We start from the raw sequence: 18,782 nt of genomic DNA on the forward strand, positions 1-18,782 counted from the left end.
TCAAGTCCTTGACTCCGTAATTGGTAACCAGCATTATTATGTGTTAGGAGAGGATGACCCTGTGAGGGTCAAGAAAGAAAGTGTGCAGAGTTGAGGAAGAAAAAAATGTTTAGGACAGGAATACATGCATGAGGTCCAAAAATCAGAAGGTTCTAACAAAAGTACTGGGGAAAGTAAGTCACCCTCCCACGCCTGACCCGGTTCCCCTCGCAGATAACTGTTAACAGCGTTTGTGTGTCGTGCCCGGGCTCTTCTGTGCATATATATGTCTGTATGTATATATAAGGAAGACCATTTTTAAGTGCCAAATGGCTTGGTTTCGTTGCACATATACTGAACCTTCCATTTAGAACGCTGAAAGGGCAGCCTCTGTGGGCAGAGCTTCAGTTTTAACAGTTTGCCACAGAAGAGAGCAGGTGGCCCACTCTCTACCGTCCTGGAATTCCCCCAAGATGGCGCCGCGTGGGTGGCACGGAGGTACTCAGACATGGTGTCTGTCAGGGTAACAGACACCACAAAAGGGAGGGACCCCAACCTTAGAGGAAATGAAAAACTCCCACTACCTTTTGTGCACAAAGCATATTGTCCTGGAGACCATAATCTACCTCTTTTGCTGGCCACATTTTTAAATGATTGAAATCACAGAGGTCACAAAGAGTAGGCATTTTAGCACCGAGTGCTTTCAGCATTTGCTGCAGATGTGTGTGTTGAGTGTCAGCATAGGTGCCTGGCACTCTCGGAGGTCCTCATGGGTGTCAGTAGCTCAACAGTCCAAGGACCAATTAAGGTTGACCTCAATAATGTAGTCACAGATACGTACAGAAAACCAGAGCATGGGCTCTTCCATTCAAACCTGCTTGTTATGAATTGGAGAGATCAGCCTTGAGCTTCAAAGGAAGGAAGCAAAGGGCATGGTTAGAATTGAGAGTTGTTCACTCATGTCTAAACCGCAGAATGCAGAGCCTCAGAGGTGGCAATTCCAGCCGAGAGTAGGGACCTAGCCCGAAGGGAGGCTTGGTGGGTTCATTGTTACATCAAAAACATACTCAGCTTCTGGTCTTAAAAGGTCTGGCAGCAGAACCTGTTCTCCTCACCCCACCCGCACTACTTCCTGTACTGGCAGATTAATCTAAGCAGTAATTTTCCTGTCCTGAATGGAAGGCTCCAGGGTTCAGTGGGAAGTTGTATCTCTCCAGCTTCGGCTTCGGAGCCAGGGTGGTGAAGCACTTCTCATTACTATAGTCTCAGGGCTGGGTGGGCCCCTGTCAGGGACTTTCCTGGTTTAGTGTAACTCAGTCAGCTGCCCAAGTTAATGCTTCAAATCATTGCTTAAAGTCAGAAGGAACATTGTTTAATTTTGTAAATTGTCTTTTTAAATATTGAGTAGATACAAAAGAATACTGTACCGTATAAAGGAAAAGGATACAAGGAACACCCATGTACCCATCACCCAGTTTACAGAAAAGAATGTTACCATTACCTTTGGAGTGCTCCTCCCTGATCCTGTCCCATTCCCACCCCCACCTAATCACTGAATTTGGCTTTTATCATTCTCTTGCTTTTCTATTTTTTACTTTTTTTTTTTTTTTTTTGGCTGTGCCAAGCCTGCTTGTGGGATTTTAGTTCCCTGACCAGGGATTGAACGTGGGCCACAGCCGTGAAAGTTCTGCATCCTAACCACTGGACCGCCAGGGAATTCCCACCTCTAGCTTTTCTTTATAGTTTTACCACATGTGTTTGTATTGCTAAGCAATGTATTGTTTAATTTTGCATGTTTTTGAACTAAATAAATCATTTCATTATTTTTCAGTGATCTAAATTTTTTCCTTAACATATGTTCTTGAGATTAAGCCATGTTACATATAGGTGTATTTCATTTTCACTGATGAATTATGTTCCATTGTATGAGAACATATCCATTCTGTTGTTGATGGACATTTGACTTGTTTCCAGTATTTTGCTGAGACAGACAGTGATGCTGTGACCATTCCTGGGACACATGTGTACAGCCTCTCAGGGTACATCCCTGGGAGGAGGACTGGATCACAGGGTGCGTGCATCTGCAATTTGACCAAATAGTTTCCAACGTGGTTTCCGCAATTTACACTTCAACTGACAATTCTGTTAGCGTCACATCCTCCAAACAATGATATTATCACATTAAAAAATTTTTACTAACCTGTTGGAAGGTCAGTGATACCTTATATGTTTTTTTCTTTTTTAATAAATTTATTTTGTTTATTTATTTTTGGCTGCATTGGGTCTTCGTTGCTGCACGCGGGCTTTCTCTAGTTGCGGTGAGCGGGGGCTAGTCTTCCTCGTGGTGTGTGGGCTTCTCATTGCGGTGGCTTCTCTTGTTGCGGAGCACAGGCTCTAGGCGCCCGGGCTTCAGTAGTTGTGGTGCACAGGCTTAGTTGCTCCGCGGCATGTGGGATCTTCCCAGACCAGGGATCGAACCTGTGTCCCCTGCGTTGGCAGGTGGATTCTTAACCACTGCTCCATGAGGGAAGCCCCCTCGTGGTTTTGATTTGCATTTTCATGATTATTAGTGTGTTGAGCATCTTTTCATGCATTAATGGATCATTCAGGTTTCAGCTTCTCTGAAACAATTGCTTAAATCTTTTGCTTATTTTTTTATTGAATTGTTTGTCTTTTTATTTATATGTAGACTTTTTTTCTTGTTTTTTGTTTTGATACTAATCCTTTGTCAGTTAGTTGTGTTGTAATTATCCACTTCCAGTTTGTGGCTTGTCTTGTCACTCTAGCTTTTTTTTTTAATGAAAAGAAATTCTTTTTTTTTTTTAATTAATTATTTATTTGGCTGCGTTGGGTCTTTGTTGTGTTGTGTGGGCTTCTCATTGTGGTGGCTTCTCTTGTTGTGGAGCACAGGCTCTAGGCGAGCGGTCTTCAGTAGTTGTGGCACGCAGGCTCAGTAGTTGTAGCGCACGGGCTTAGCTGCTCTGCGGCATGTGGGATCCTCCTGGACCAGGGCACGAACCTGTGTCCCCTGTATTGGCAGGCAGATTCTTAACCACTGCACCACCAGAGAAGTCCCCAATGAACAGAAATTCTTAATTTTAATGTCATTTATCAATTTTTTAATAGCACTTTTTGTTTCTTTTTAAGAAGTTCCTACTTCAAGTTTATAAAGGTATTCCCCCATATATCGTCTTCCAAACATTTTATGATTTTGCCTTTTACATTAAGCTCTTTAGTCTGTTTATAATTATTTTTGTGTATGGTGTGAGATAAGGAGCTAATTTCTTTTTCCTTTTTTTTTAAATAAGCACATCAGATTGTCCCAGTACTATTTATTGAAAGAATATATCCCTTTCTTGTGGGTCTTTAATGTCACCAGTAACCATTATCATACATCAGGTGTCCACAAATATATGGGTCTGTTTCTGGCCTCTTTCCATCTGTTCTCTATCTGTGTGCCAGTGTCACACTCCAAGTTTTCATATAATAATTCTTGGTATCTGGTAAGGCTTTGGCCCTTTGCTTTTCCATCTTCATTTTAGATTGTGCTTATCAAATTCATAAAAATTGTTGGAGTCTTTTATTAGAATTGCTTTGAATTTTATTAGAATTGAATTTATTACATATCAATTTGGGTAGAGTTGACATTTTTATGATATTGATCTTCTGATCCACGAATATGATATATCTCTCAATTTACATAACTTAGCAAATTCTAACTTTAGTCAGTGTCTTTACACTTTACTCTCAAGCAGTTAGGACCTTAATTCACTTTAATTCCTAACACTCCCTCCTCAACTTTTATTCTATAGCTGTGTGTGTTCTTTTTCAATTTTAGAAGATGTCGTTTGTTCAGTATTTGTTTAGATTTACTTATTTCTTACTACTTTAGTTGGTTCTCACTCCTTCTTGCATTTAATACTTTCATTCTGAGATCACTTTTTAGCTACCTGAAGTGTACCTTTTATAATGTGTTAATTGGGGCTGTAGTCCATTTGGGGGCCATCTAACGGTTACAGATTCTCCCAGGGAGAATTTTATACCCTTCCATTTGGTGCCAAGATTTCATATAGGCTTTTTCTGTGCCATCTTCTTTCCACTAAGATGTAACCCTTTGGGGCCAGCTTTATTCTGGAGGGCCCTCCCGAGAGACCTCCCTTCTTGGCGGCAGGGGGAGAACTCGAGCTCGCTCAGTTCTGCAAATGCCCTCGCTGCCCACCCTTATAGCTCCACTTGCTCTCTGGATTCCAGCCTTTGCTTAAGTTTGTTTCATCTGTCAGTATTCCTTACTGACTTGCCAGTTCTTCGATGCATTTTAAAAGATGTCAAACAATTTTTCTTCAGTATTTGTAGCCGTTTGTAATGCGAGCCAGCCAGCGTACCTGGTGTGCCGTGCTTCCAGAAATTAAGATGCTTCAGAGTTTCAATTTTGTGTTTCATTTGGCAGCAACAAACTCTGCAGGTTAGAACTAAGACTTAGTAATGTTCACTTCTGACTTTTTTTTATAACATGTTTTGTGACACTGATTAGTATAAGGAAAGGGAGTTGGTAAGTGCCAATTAATGACAGAGAATTTGCCCTTTTGGGACAGACTAAGGACCTGGTGAACCCAGAATTCCGTGTCTGTCCACAGAAGTTTTGTCCTTGTTTAAAGTGAAAAGAGGACAGCTTGTAGAGTGTGGTGGACTTTGGCCTTGAATCTGGGCATGTCGTTGAGACCTGGGTCGGATGACATCTCCTCTAAGCCTCATTTTGCTCATCTGCACAATGGGGGTGATCATATTAATACCCTCCCAGAGGACTGTTGTGGGTATGGATGAGGTAGCATGTATATAGGAAGCACTTTGCAGGCAGGTTGCCACAGCAGCTACTCCAGTTACTCCCTTAGTGGCCCCTGTTAGACATGTGCTCTCCACCGGTCGCTGCCCTTGGGAAACAGCGAGCCTACTATTCCTCTTGGCAGTAACCTCCCCTCAAGCATTTAGCATGGTGGGACTTATTATTAGCAAGACTGTGTTTTCTCTAGATGCAGTCCCACAGTCCCACCCACAGTCCTTTACCAGGACTCACGATTTCCTTACTGCTGGGTAATACCCCATCAGGCTGGGAAATTGTAGCCTCTGCATGGGACTGTCTGATCAGTTACTTACATCCAAGCATTAATTTGTACCTAACCAGTGAATGTATTTAGAACTTACAGCGGTAGTGACAGGTCTGACCCAGTGTACCACCTTCTGCTTCTGCTCGCTGGGGACATACACTGACCTACAGTGGAAACTCAGTCTCTTCAGTCTTCGCCAGTTTGAAACTGGAAGTGGTAACTTGTACTTATTCATATTCGATTATTAGTGAGGTTGAACGTCTTTTTTCTGTATCGAGTATATTGACCACTCATATTTCTTCTTTTGGGAATTGCCTGTTCATTTCTCTGACTCATTTTTCTGTTGGGAGATTTTTTCTTGTTGTTTAATTTTAATAACAGCTTTATTGAGACAGTCACACACCATACAATTCACCTATTTTAAGTGTACAATTCAATGGCTTTTAGTTTATTCACAGAGTTGTGCAGCCGTCACCACCAGAACATTTTCATCGTCCCCAAAAGGAGCCCACAGCCCATTAGCAGTCACTCCCCATTTACCTCTATCTCCCCCAGACCTAGGCAACCACTTTCTATCATTATGGATTTGCCTGTTCTGGGCATTTCATATAAGTGGAATCACGCAACTTGTAGCCTTTTGTGGCTGGCTTCTTTCACGTAGCACAATATTTTCAAGGTTCGTTCAGGTTGTAGCACATATCAGTACTTTTCTTATTGTCAAATAATACTCTATTGTATGGATATACCACGTTTTATTTATCCATTCATTAGTTAATAGACATTTGGGCTGTTTTGACCTTTTGACTATTATGAGTAACGCTGCTGTGAACACTTGTCTACAAGTTTTGTGTGGATGTACGTTTTCACTGTTGACTAATTTTAAGAGCCTTTTATGTATCAGGACTATTAACCCTTATTTTCCATATAGGCTGTAAACATTTCCCCCCAGTTTATATTTGCATTTGGGAAGTTGAGAAGATAAGGGTAGAAATGTGAATGAAACAGAACATTTAGGTTTCTGACCAGTCTTTCATACCCCTAAGAATTAAGTTTGTGTACCCTCACTTCCCCACCCTTGTCCCCATAAGCAGCCCCTTGGGGCTGGCCGGCTTCCTTACATGGCCGTGCGGGTGCTCTCTCTGTCTCTCTTTCTCTGTGTCTCTGTCTCTCAGCCTGCCTGCCCTAGAACCAGGCAGCACTTAGGGTGGTTTCCAAGTTTCTCTCAGAAGCTCGCACTTCAAAATAGCTGGCTGAAAAACCGCCAGGGTTGCAAGTCATCCATTAAAAGGCCTCACGCTGCTGCAGGTGGTGGGTGGGAGGGGCAGGAGGTCCGCAGCACTGTTTCTTCAAGGGCCAGCGCTGGGGCCTGAGCTGCTTCTAATCCTCCCAGGGCTGCTGTCCAAACACTCTCTTCTGGAGCGACACTCAGCATCTGGATTTGAGTAGCCTCACAGTTTTAAGAAATCCTTGGAAATTGAGACATTGAATTCTTGACCACTTTCTGTCCAGGCCTATCTTAAGGTTTTGAGGTCTCCTAGAATATTCCTCTAAAATATCCTCTTACACATTTCGTTTTGCCCATTCAAGTTTTACAGAATATTAACTTTAGTTTAATCCTATTTGGAATAGTAAATGTACGACTTGATGTTGGCTTATATAGTTCATAGATGTTCGTATACAGTTTGTAGTTGGTGTTCATGTCCTATATGTTCATATTCATAGTTCATGTTCATAGTTGGAAATCTTAAGATTTCCAATATAGGGAAAGTTTTAGATGAAAAAAAAACTCTGCTAAATGCTAGATAAATATCTCATTTTCATTGTCATTCACATGGTGTCTGTTATACTTCAAATGCATGCATTTGTAGTCTTATTAATGAAATCATTTACTCAGCATTTATTAAATCTTAACAATAGAAGGGACCTTCACAGTTACTAATCGTAATGAGGAAACAAACCCAGAAAAAGTCAGTCACATGAAAAGCATGTGCTACCTTGAAGTCCATATACGTCTACCTCCTAATAATTAGTATTCAACCTACTTTTTTCTTTTGCTTTGGATTCTTGATCTTAACTAATACCATGGGACAACTAATCCTTCCTTTGGACTTGTTATAGTCTATCCTCTTCCTCAATGAAAGCCTCGTTGCTCCTCCAAAATCATCATGTTCTTTGTAGAAAGAAGTTAGCGGGACTTCCCTGGTGGCGCAGTGGTTAAGAATCCACCTGCCAGTGCAGGGGATACGGGTTCAATCCCTGGTCCGGGAAGATCCCACATGCCACAGAGCAACTAAGTCCGTGCGCCACAACTACTGAGCCTGCTCTCTAGAGCCCACGAGCCACAACTACTGAAGCCTGTGCGCTTAGAGCCCATGTTGCGCAACAAGAGAAGCCACCGCAATGAGAAGCCCTCGCACAACGAAGAGTAGCCCCTGCTCTCTGCAACTAAAGCCCGCACACAGCAATGAAGACCCAACACAGCCATAAATAAATAAATAACCTTTTAATTAAAAAAAAAGAAGGTAGCTTTTGCCTTCAAGTACAAAGCACCTCTGCCTTGCCTTATGGTTACGGTTGAGTGGAATAAGCATTGCAGTTTGCAGGGCCTTTTCCTGATCTTTTTTCAGGTTGAAGCTTTATCTGTCGTGGGTGCCTGGGTTACTGATGAGATTTTATGTCCATTTTAAAAGATAGGGCCAAGAGGAGAGCATTGGGTTCCCCATTTTCCTGTAATAGATCGATGTTGCTGGCATTGGTTTATATGTAGTCATATAAGAATGATGATGGGGCTTCCCTGGTGGCGCAGTGGTTGAGAGTCCGCCTGCCGATGCAGGGCACACGGGTTCGTGCCCCAGTCCGGGAGGATCCCACATGCCGCGGAGCGGCTGGGCCTGTGGGCCATGGCCGCTGGGCCCGCACGTCCGGAGCCTGTGCTCCGCAACGAGAGAGGCCACAACAGTGAGAGGCCCGCGTACAGCAAAAAAAAAAAAAAAAAACCCAGAAAGAATGATGATGGCCAGTGGCAGCTCTGTGAAGTGGAAACTTTTATTATCATCTGCATTTTACAGAAAGGGAATTGAGGTGCAGAGATTTAAGTACTCTTACCCCAGGGACTTAACCAGCTTTGGCTGGATTCCAAGGCAGGGGTTTTAACCGGGTGTGGGGAGTCAGTCAGCCCCCTGAGTGTGTGTGACTCTCCCAGGAGAGGCCTTCAGTGCCTTCGAAGTGTCGGAGGGGTTCATCTGGGTCTGGAAAAGGCTACCAGCTGCTCTACTAGGGGATTTTCCATTTTGTCCCCTTAAGGAATTTTTGCTCATCATGTTTTCCCGAGTGACACATTCTTTGTGCAAATTATCATAATTTTCCATTTCCCTTATGAGAAATTTTTCCTGTTGAGAAGTTTTCAGTCACCAAGTCTTGTAGAAAATGTCTGAAAGGTTTACGGTGAATAGAAACAAAGAAACTCTGACTTTGTGGACATTTTCTTTTTTTCTCTCTTTTTTCTTTCTTCCCTCCTTCCCTCCTTGTTTTACTTTCTCAGTTTTAATATTTTAATAGATAACATTTACAAATGGTAAAACAAAACAAACAAACAAAAAATCCAGAAAGGATACAGAGTGAAAAGTGTAAGTCCTTTCCACCCTTCCCTGCTGCTCTGAGGGGATCCCCGTTACCACTTTCTTGTTATGTCCCTGCAGAGATGTGGGCGTTTTCTTTGAAACGTGAGTAAGAGGTAGGAATTCTCAGCCTGGGATGTGGTTTTGGACAAGCAGCATGGCCCAGCTTCTCCCAGGAAGGGTCGGATACTAAATATTAAGGGATGTTGGGGCACTCGAGGAGTAATTGTGTTGGATTCTGGGCACCAGCCAGATCCTCCTGGTGCCAGCGGGGGGTGACGTCGTCCCATTCCTCACGTCCTGAGGGTCCAGCGCTGCGGGACTTCCTGAGTTGTTTTTCTGCTTCTGCCCTTGCCCCTTCAGCCTGTTCTCCATACTCATGCAGCCAGAGTGACCTTTCAGAAATGTGAGTCTGACCGTGGCTCTCTCTTGCTTAAACCCCTGGCGTGACTCCCATCAGCTGGGGATGAAGCTAAGTCCTGGTGTGATAGGTGTGGCCTCCAGCCTGTCCCTCCAGCTGCATTTCTCACCACATTTTCCACTCACTTGTTAATCTCATGATGTGAAGCGTGCTGTTCTCCCCCGGCCCAGTCCCCAAGCGTGCACACCACTCTCTGTCATGCATCCAACACCGTTGCTTGTGCTGATCTTTACCTGGACACCCTTCCTGCCTTTGTTCGTGTGTTTTTAGATGTACTAAGCACCACTTCCTTCCAGGTTGGCACTTAGCGGCACCTTTCAGCTCTCATCAGTGGGTAACAGTCTGGGTCTTTCTCTCCGGGGGAAGGTCCTCGAGAGTGGGTGCCCAGACAGCCTTGGCCTTACTCCCCTTGGAGCCGCCAGCTCCCAGCAGGGCACCCGCACTAGGTAGTGCTCTGCAGTTGACTTTAAAGTACTGTCCACTACCCTGTCCCCTCAGCCCACCACATGCAAAGATTGGACCCCGAATCCATCTATATTTAACTTGAGTGGGTGATTCTTCCCAGGCTTTCTGCCCTAAGTCACACAATCACAAAGACCTGACAGCAGAAGTTTGAAGCCAGGTAGGAACAAAGTCCATGTGCTTTTTTGTCACGTTGGACTAGAGTGTGGCTACTTTGGTCTCCAACTGCCTTCCCGAGGCCTTGACCAGCTGCCTTTTCCAAAAGCAGCTCTGCGATTCACTGGTAAAGGGACTTCACTGGGATAACCTGGTTTGTTTTGTTTTAATTAATTTTAATTAATTTGTTTTAATTAATTTTTCCTTGTTTGTTTCACTGTGTATCAGTCACAGACTTTGTTAGAGAAAAAATATCTGATTCTACTTTTGCCAAGATTTGTGCAATACTCCTTGTTATTTATCTTCTTTAATCCTCACAGCCATTGTGTATATGGTGGTTCTCCAATTTAACGGGTGAGCAATCTAGAACTCAGGGAAGCTTGCTCGAGCCCCCCTTGGTAATATTGGAGCCAGGATTCAAATGCATGTGCTTTGAGTCTGAGTCCATACGTCTTGTCTCTTCTTTATACAATAATCTCTCCCAGGGTGGTCCCATTCCATCTTGTGGCAAAGACTAGAATGAAGTGAAGAGATCTGTTCAACCATCTCTGCTGTTGACATCTCAACCGTAGTTGGCCAAAACAGAACTCTTGCTTTCCTCCCACTAAACCTTTGCTCCCACAATCATTCCTCACCCCAGTCAGTGGCACTGCCACTTGGCCAGGCTAAAACCTTGGCCAGGTTTCTCAGGCTAAAAATTTTGGTGTCATCCTTGCCTCCTTTCTTTTCTCACAACCCACAGCTACTTGATCAGCCATTATGTTGGCTCCACCAAAACATATCCCTAATCTGACTGCTTCTTTCCACCTCCACCTACGTGGAGGCCACCTCCCTCTCTTGCTTCTTTCCTGGTGTTCCTGTGTCCACGCTTGCCCCCTTGCAGTCACTCTTCTGCTCTCAACCCTCCTAGGGCGCCCCAGCATACTTAGAACTCCAAAGCCTAACTGGCCTCTAAAACCCTGAGTGATCGCAGCCTCTCCTGCTGCCAACCTCAGCGCTTCTCGTCCTCCCACTCGCTTCCTCCTTTTCAGGCACGCCAGCCCCTTTTGCCAAGGCCACACCCGTCTCAGGACCTTTGCATTTGCTCTACCTTGTACCTACTGTAACGGTCCCTGGGCTTATGGTAGCATGGCTCACTCTTATTCTGGTCTTTGCTTAAATGTCACCTCCTCGAGAGAGGTCCTCCTTGACCTTCTCTTAGGTAGTTAATAGCCCCTGCCTTGGCTTGCTTTGGTTCTCTTCACAGCACTTAGTATGTGACATTATGTATTATATTGATTTATTACCTGTCTTCCCCACCAGGCTCAAAGTGAGAATACTGCCCCTAAGGTGAGCACAGAGTAGGCACTCATTAAATGCTTGAGAAATTCTTTGGCCTTTGTTTATATCTGTTTCTTAATTTATGGACTGAGGACCCCTGGGGGAATGCAGTATGTATGAGTAGTTGTGCGGCTGTATCACACCACAGACCTTCTGTATATTAGGGGAGATTTATCCTTCACTTACATAGAACTGCTTCTCAAATACATGTTAGTGCTGTTGTGATTAATAGATGGGAAATTCATTTTTCATAGTGGTTTTTGTCTATATTTTTTCAGTTAACAAGCACCAAAAGTACAATGATCATTTCAGAATATTTTGACCTTGAGTTGGTCCTATTCAACAAGGCCAGGAATTGGTTCTATACCAGGCCTGTACCCCAACTTGATTTGAGGGCAAAGTCCTAGGGTAGGTGCTATAAACAGCTGTAAGGAGGAAACAAGAAGTCGGCCTACCCAGCAATGAGTTTATTAAACTTGGTAGGGGAGTCCACCTACCAGTATAATTTCAGGCTGTGTCCATGTGCCACCACCACTCAGGGAGTACTGGGCAGAGGGGAGCAGGGGAGACGTTGGGAGAATGATCAGACCCCATGCCAGTCCCACACGTTCTGATTTTGTCTTTTTGGTAGCAAGGCCCTTGATTTATCCCGTGTCAAGCTGCAGGAGTCCCCAGAGCAAGTACTAGCGTGATGGGTTCTAAACTGGCACAGGTGCTGGGGTACAGGACACACTTTCTTCAGGGCCAGCCAGCCTTCCCGCTCAGCCACGTTCCTAGAGCAGTAGGGTCCATCGGGGGTCAGGGAAAGGGATGTCCACTCCCTCTTCAGAAGTGTGGTTAAATTTAGAGATAGTACAAGTTGTATAGTTTGAAAAGCAAAGTCAATAGCACGGTTTAATTTTATATTCAGACATTATTTTTAGATTTAGAAAAAAGTCAGTGTTTTTTATAACACAAACTTCAAAGCAAACGGTACTGAATCTTGGCAGGGAGCATTCTGTAGAAGGAAGCAGTGCTTTTTCAGGGCGGGGCCACTATTCAGGAGAAGATGAAACGTTTGGGGCTGTTGGGAAGGGCTGAGTCAGGTTTGTGTGTTTTTACAAAGTGGAAATGGACTTCTAAAAGTTGGAGAAACACAAGCTTAATATAAGAGCTGTGTTTCCTGGGCAAGGAGGAAAGTTCCAGTACGGTTGGTTTTGTTGATATTTGCTTCTCTGCCACGTTGCGCTGAAAAGGGACGGGTTGTCACAGCAGGTGGCTTGGTGGAGTTGAGCAGGTAGCTTTCATGTTTGCAGGGCTGGCCTGCTGGGAACTTCCGTTCCCTTGGCCTGAGCTCGTGTACGCCAGGTTGTGTACACGAGCCACCAGTATTTCTGGAAAGTCAGGAACGCTGATCCCTGTCATCGCTCTCAGGTGCCTCGAGGCCCTTGGATGGCTGTCTCCTGTCCAGGCCTGCAACTGGCACAGCATGTTCTGGGAGCTGGGGACTGTTGTTCATCGAGATTGGAGGGCATCTCCTGTGGTAGGCCAGTTGTTTCCTGGCTAATGGTTTCCCTCTGTGCAGCAGTTTGGAAATGCAGGCAGTTCAGTGCTTGCTAATAACCTGGGCGATATTTCATGTTTGACAGGCGCCCATTTGACTCTGAGATGGAGCGTTGCTCTGTGGACCCACTTAGAGCTCTGGGCAGGCGCTCCAGCCTTCAGCCAGGAGCACCCTTGGGGTTTATGGAATAGTTGTTCAATATAAAGTGCTTGCCTGACAGAGAAAATTGCTCTGAGTGGTTCTTGCCCAGTGCCCCCCGTCTCTTCATGTTAATTGGGCTCCGGGATTTTTCCAGACTGCATTCAGAAGGAATAATGGGTTGTGATTACAACATCTAAACAAGGTTCAAGTCACCAAGTAGGGTGTTTTTTTGTTTTGGTTTGGTTTTTTTTTTTGCGGTACGCGGGCCTCTCACTGTTGTGGCCTCTCCCGTTGCGGAGCACAGGCTCCGGACGCGCAGGCCCAGCGGCCATGGCTCACGGGCCCAGCCGCTCCACGGCATGTGGGATCTTCCCGGACCGGGGCACGAACCCGTGTCCCCTGCATCGGCAGGCGGACTCTCAACCACTGCGCCACCAGGCAAGCCCACCAAGCAGTTTTTGAGTACACCCAAGGTGCCCAGCGTAAAAGGATATGTAGAAACCGTCTGATGTGGTCTTTGGCCTAAAAAAATACGTAGAGTCAGCATCTCTGCTTCCTGGTAACAGTCGTTTGCTGAGTGCTTACCACATGCCAGGCACTGGGCAGGCTTTGCTAACGTTACCTAGCTTAATCCTGTAAAGAATGTGGGAGGTAGTCCCCCTGGCTCCACTATGCCAGAGGAGAGCTTTGCTGTAGGTCACCTGCGGGTGTGGTAGGAGGCAGGACCTGGAGGTGAGCCTACTTGGCTTTGGCCCCAGAGGCTCTGCTGCCTTCCTGGTGCCGAGCTGCCTCTCAAGTCCTAACTGTTGGAGGCAGCAGGGCGGAGCTTGGGGCCTGGTGTAGCCATGCTCTTAGTTTTTAGGTGATTGGACTGTGCCACACGTGGTGCCGTGCTGCTTGGCGTGTTGAAGACCCTCCATAAATGCCATTTTGTTGTTGCTGTGGGGATCTGGGATTCAGGTTTTGTTGAATTGAGCAGAGTGGATTTCACGACCCAGGGAGAAACTTTCCTCACGGCAGCAGTCTGTGTGCGGATGTTTTGGATCCGAAAGACAAATGAGATGGATTGTGTTTTCTCCGCGCTCCACCCCCCTCACTCCCGTCCGCCTTTGCGGCTCTCTCCCCTCCTCAGGGCAGCCCTGGCCAGAGCGTCTGGGAACGTGGTTGGAAACAGCCCATCTCTGCAGGGATTGAGTGTGGCACTTTTACCTCACTTTTTTCTTATTACAAATTTTGTTAAATTTTGAAAAATGTTCCCGTATAAAAGTATATGAAATGCACATATTTAACTAATAAACCTAGTGTATCCAAATGAAGAAACAGAGCGCCCCCAGTGTCTCAGAGGACCCTCCCGTCCAGAGAGAACTGTTGCCCTCAAATGGTTTGTCAGTCATCCCCTTTGCTTTACAGTTTTACCATCTGTATCAGTTATCTCTTGCTGTAAGCAAACCACCTCGAAACTTAGTGTCTTTAACCATCAGCAGTTTATTATTTCTCCCCATTTTGTAGGTCGACTGGGCAGTTGTTTTTGTTCTACAAGGTGTTGAGGTCACTCGCGTGCCAGCATTCAGCCGGTGGCTGGGCTGGAGCCCTGGTGCTGTCAGCTGGGGCATCTCGGCTCTTCTTCAGGGGGCCCGTGCACATTGGTGTCTCCTCCAGGGCCCCTCCATGTGTCCTCTCCCCCGCAACAGGAGCGCCCGGCCATCACTGCAGTGGAGTGGCCGGGTTCCAAGAAAGCAAAGCAGAATCTTCCAGACCTCTTAAGGGCCAGGCCTGGAACTGGCACAGAGTCACTGCATCCTGCTGGTCAGAGTCATCCCAGGGCCGCCCGGGTTCAGCTGGAGTCTCACGGCAGGTGTGGTCGGATGGAAGGGATTGTTGGCGGCCATCCTCAGAGACTGAGCCCACGGTGCCCGCACATCCATGTCCGGGTCGCCTCTTTGCATCCGCACTGCAGGGCTTCCCCAGGTCCCTCATGTTTTCGTTCCCAAATGAATTCCTTGTGAGGCTGGCCAGGGCTTGTGTCCAGCTAGGCTGCTTGTCCTCAGGGGAGCATCCCACCTCTGACACCGAGGTCTGCCCCGTCAGTCAGGGATATGGACCGAGCAGACGGCAGTGTCATGGAAGGTGCCCGCTCGCAGGCCGGAGTTGGTCGGAAACACGAGGGCTTTGGGCTCGATGGGCTCTGCGGTCTAGTTCTGTGTGAGTTTTCTGTTGTGCTATGTTTTGGGGGTCTTTCTTAGAAGGAGCTTTAACTAAGGCCCACACGTAGCACCCTTGAAGCAAGATGAAACGAGGAGGAGGGGACCCCACTCTCGTGCTTAGCGGAGGGCACCGCACACCGCGGGCGGGCCGGCAGAACCGCACTTGATCCCCGCCACGGGTCATGAGCAGCGGGCTGGCTGCTGATCTTGTTACTGTATTCAGGTCTCCTCAGACAACGCTCCCTCCTTGCGTGCACTCGGGACGCGGCTCCCACATCGCCGCCCGCCCCTGGGGCCCGCGTGTCCCTCTGTGTGGCCCAGGCAGGTGCATCCTGCCCCACGCGCTCACCTCTTTTCCTGGTCCCCTCTAAGCTTGGCCAGATCCTGGTGGGTTCCTTTCACTGTAGAGTGTAAAAGAGGAGACAGTCAGAGGACTGCATGCTCATTCTAGAACAACAGTTCACCTAGGTTTGGAGGTGGGGCACGGCCTGCTTCTAGCTCAGCCCCTCTGAGGGGAGGACCGAGCCGGCTGACCCCTCACCGGCTCACCGCACCGTCTTGGGGAGAAGAGAGGGGCTGTTGGAGCTTTGTAGCAGGCAGGCAGCTGGGGGAGGTGAGTGGGTGAGCACCGGACGACAGCCTGGGGGCTCTGAGCTCCACTGCCCCGGGAGGCTGTGCGATTATAAAATGCACGGTGCTGCTGACAAGTGACACCATTTAGCACTCGGCAAGCCCCCCAAGGGCCCTCACACCCCCTGGGGGGCCGGTCACAAGATGGGGCTTGTGAGTGCATGTTTTAGCGCTGTTTATCTGTTTGTGGGGATGGCCTTTTTTTCCCTTCTTCCTTCCGTCTAGTTCCTCTCCCTACTTGCCCCATCCTTCCCTGCTTCCTCCTTCCCTTTTATCCCCATGTGTTTTCTCTCTCGTCCATTTCTGTCTTTGGTTTTGTCAGAACAGATGCTCTTTGAGGCCTGTCTCTCTCGTTGGAACAGCTCTGGAGGCCTCAGAGGGATTCCAGAAGCCTCTGGTGTTCTCCCGACACCCACATTTGGGGAGGAGCCCACTTCTGGGCGGGCATCTCGCATCAGAACACTGCAGTTAGCTTTGGGTGGAAAACATTACTCGTGGCGCGCAGCTGCTCCCCCGTGTGTGGGGCGGGGAGGGGCTGGGGTGCTGGGCCACCGCCCACCCTCTCACAGGGACCTGTACCAGCCTTCTCCCAAGGCCTCTGGAAGTGAGTGCGCCCCGTCCTGATGTGTCGTCCCCCCTCCCCCCCCAGGGCTCCTCTCAGCCTTGGTCCCAGGCAAGGCCAGTAACCACCTGACCTTGGAGCTGGTAGGTCCCTTCCACCCTGTTGGCCAGGAGTCTTTTCTCATGTTTGTCTTCCCAGCAAGTCAGATTGCTTTCTGGCTGGAGGGTTCTGTTCTCGGCAGGCTCCAGCCCAGGGGCCTGGGAACAACTCTGTACCTGGCGGTGGCGGGGGGTGGGGGTGGGTGCACAGGGCATGGGTGCTCAGCCAGTGCTCCCCAGTTGTTCCTGAGCCTGGGAGGTTCTTCCTCCCAGTTCAGTTCCTGGGTTGGCTCCTGGTGAAGGTGAGGGAGCCAGGTCCATTGCCAGGAGGGAAGAGTTTGGATCTGATTGGGAAGTTCTGAAGGGGATTATTCTGCAGCTGATTGAGAAGGCACCTGTGGGCCCTGGTGGCCCCTCCCTTTCTGCACTTGGAGGGTATTTCACCTGAGGACAAAGAGGGTGAACTGGTGATGGGAGCTCAGGGGCTGCCCATGCACACGTGCACACGTTTGTCTGCTCACGTGGCTTTTTCCACAGCAGAGAGAAGACAGCTCAGGTCGGTTTGGCCCAGGCCTCTCCTTGCCACCTGCCTTTGGTTCCATTTACACCTTGCCTGTGTGTACCCCCTTTAGGTCCTAGGCCTAAGTGCCCAGCCTGCCTGTTTAACCCTACAGGCTGTACACTGGCTCTTTTCCATGTCCTCCAAAACTTCTCTGTTTTAGCTTTGACCTGCTCAGGAACAGAACAGCCGAACTTCTCCCTTGTATCCCTCGAGGTCACGAATGAGAACTTGCTTTTTCTAGGAACTGAAGACCTAGAGGAGGATGCCTTCATGGGGTGTCCTGGTCAGTAGCAGCCTTTGCTCCGGCAGCTCCGTGCTGTGCCGGCTGGTTTGTAACCGAGCAGGTGGTTCAGCAGACGCAGCGGGCCCAGCTGCCTTGCGCCTGACCTCTTGACTCCAGGGCTGGCTTCCGGCTCTCCTCTGCTTATACGAGAGCTTGCGCCTCAGCCACTTATGATCTGAGCGGTCCAAGAAACTGTGCCTCTGGCTGGGAGCTTGTGTGTGGAGGCTGAGACCAAAGGACCGTCCTGGGGACGTTGGAGGGAGACAAAGGGTATTTTCAAGTCTCCAGCAGCAGCAACTCTGAACTCATGACTCAGGGGCTGGCACCCCATAGCACACGGCCTGTTGCCACTGCCTGTCCCCTCTTACTTGATGGAGTCCTACCCACCTACTCGGTGACTTCTCCCAGTTCAGCAAATACACCCTTCCACTTGTGAAAAGTTTCCAGACACCATGGGTGGGTGGGCTTTGCATCCTTCAAAGCCGATCAGTGCTGGCTAAGCTACGTGGGCGGGGGCGTGGCTTTCGTTATGTCTCATCACAGCCAGACAGCCATACATGGTCACTGCAGCTCCAGAGCTGCAGCGTGGTGACTCAGCCCCGAGAGGCTGATGTAACAGGGGAACAGCCGGAGCCAGTGAGTGGCTGTTGAAACCTGGAGGCCGAGAGCCTCCCAGGGTCATGCTCACCTGCCCAGAAACCACCTGGGGCAGCTCTGAGCAGACCCAGGCGTCAGAGGAAAAGTTCTAGAAGAACTGGAAGAGAAACCACTGCCACTTATCAGATTCCAGGCCAAGGCGTGACAGCCCAGCCTGGTTGGATCTATGTAATGTGGTTCCAGGAGTGGGCACTGACGTTTACTTAGAAATTGGTTCTTTCTTGAAAGGAGAGTCTGCTGCTTTTCCCTAGAAAATGCCGATCCTGAGACTGGCTCTGGTGTGGTGTTGAGGGGGAGGGGAGAGCCGTTTTAGATACTTAACTTAGGCCTGGCTTGTGCAGTTCAGGATGATTCGGCACCAGGCCATGGAGTTTTTGTGAGCATTTTTACTTGAGACAGTTGTGAAATTTCCAGGCAGCAAGTGAGGCCTTTGACAGAGAAACTGCAGCCAGGCCAGCAACTCCAGGCCTCAGGGTCAGAGTTCATTCTTTCTCGAGGGACAGCCTAGAGAGGTTTCTGGACGCAGAAGGCTCACCAGCTCTCGTGTAGTTCCCTGAGCCCATGAATCAGAGGTTGGGGAAGTGGGGGAGAGAGATGGATCCTCACCCCCGAGGGCCAGGCTTTGCCGAGGACAAGGGAACCTGCACAGACCCCTGTGGATGCAGCGGGAGAGGGGCTGATTCCTGAAATGCTGGATGATGAAACGTCTGCCTTCCCAAGCTCATATTTCACCTGTACGTGACGAACTGAGAAAAATAAGAACAAAATAGAAAGGTTTTCATGAAGCCAGATCTATCCAGTCGAGAAAGATCTGTCTTTTAGTCTAAGATTATGTCATGCATTCTTTTTGTAATAAAAAAGTTAAGCGACCGTGTCTTTTTCTTTTTTTGAAATGCTGACAGTAATCAGTGTTTTGTGTGTGCTTGGTTTTTGATTTTTTAATGTCATTACCTGGCAAGGCACAAAGGTGGCTATTTTGTGTTGGTCCCTCCATGCTTCTTGCGTTTTGGAACTTTCCTGACCAGTTAGCACAGGAATCTAGAAG

The 18,782-nt window shown here is 47.9% G+C and overlaps 1 protein-coding gene across 4 annotated transcripts in view; it reads left to right on the top strand.

Annotated features, from left to right (window-relative positions):
• The window catches only part of ZBTB17 (zinc finger and BTB domain containing 17), a 31,934-nt gene that overhangs the window by 5,206 nt on the left and 7,946 nt on the right, over window positions 1-18,782 (top strand). The window lies entirely within an intron of this gene.

Source organism: Globicephala melas, chromosome 1 (genome assembly GCF_963455315.2).
Source record: "Globicephala melas chromosome 1, mGloMel1.2, whole genome shotgun sequence".
Lineage (NCBI taxonomy): Eukaryota > Metazoa > Chordata > Mammalia > Artiodactyla > Delphinidae > Globicephala > Globicephala melas.